This window comes from Etheostoma spectabile, unplaced genomic scaffold (genome assembly GCF_008692095.1).
Source record: "Etheostoma spectabile isolate EspeVRDwgs_2016 unplaced genomic scaffold, UIUC_Espe_1.0 scaffold325, whole genome shotgun sequence".
Taxonomy (NCBI): domain Eukaryota; kingdom Metazoa; phylum Chordata; class Actinopteri; order Perciformes; family Percidae; genus Etheostoma; species Etheostoma spectabile.
The window spans coordinates 508,361-509,256 of NW_022605585.1; positions in this window are offsets into that span (position 1 = coordinate 508,361).

Here is an 896-nt window from a genome sequence, read left to right on the forward strand (position 1 = left end):
AGATATGAGGGGAGCAGACGCAGAATACCCTTAGAAATGAACATATACCAATGATTGAGTCTACGATTAGGTTAACCCTTGTGTTGTCTTCCCATCAACAAAGTACACTTTTTTTCAACATTATTATCCCTTTTTCTGACATTTTTGTCAATTTTTCAATGATGTGGGTGCTTTTATTTGACTTTTTTGGTGTTTTTTTTCCAAAGGTTTTTGATAACTTTAATGTCTTATTTTGATGGCCCATCTTTTATGACAAAAAAAATTAAAAATTGAAGGGTCAATTTGACCCAAGGACCTACATGAGGGTTAAGGGGCCTTGCTCAAGGGCACCTCATTGGTGGTAATGGGGCGGGACAATCAATCGATCAATCAATCAATCAATCAATCACTTGATTTCTAAAGCACATTTAAAAACAACCAGGTTGACCAAAGTGCTGGACATTGACATAAAACAATAAATAGACAAAATACAACACCAGACAAACACAACCTGCAGGAACGCTGTCACCCCTAAAAACGAGTATTAAAGTAAATGTATTTAGTTCCTTTTCACCACTGGAAGAGAGACAGGATTGAGTCATAAAAACACACCTGATGACCGGTAAAAGTTGTAATAATGACTTTATTTTAACGATCAGATTTTCCAGTGACACGACATCACACAAATCAAATAAAAACACTTAAACATTTGTTCAAATTTAAATATACGCAAACTATACATCCGTTACAAGCAGAGATACACACACACACACACTCATAAATCACAGTATTGCACACCACCCTGTATGATTCATGATTCAAGCTCCACAGCAGTAACTGGGCCACGTTCATTAACCCGCATGCTGTCCTCATGCTGTCCTCATGCTGTCCTCATGCTGTCCTCATGCTGTCCTCAT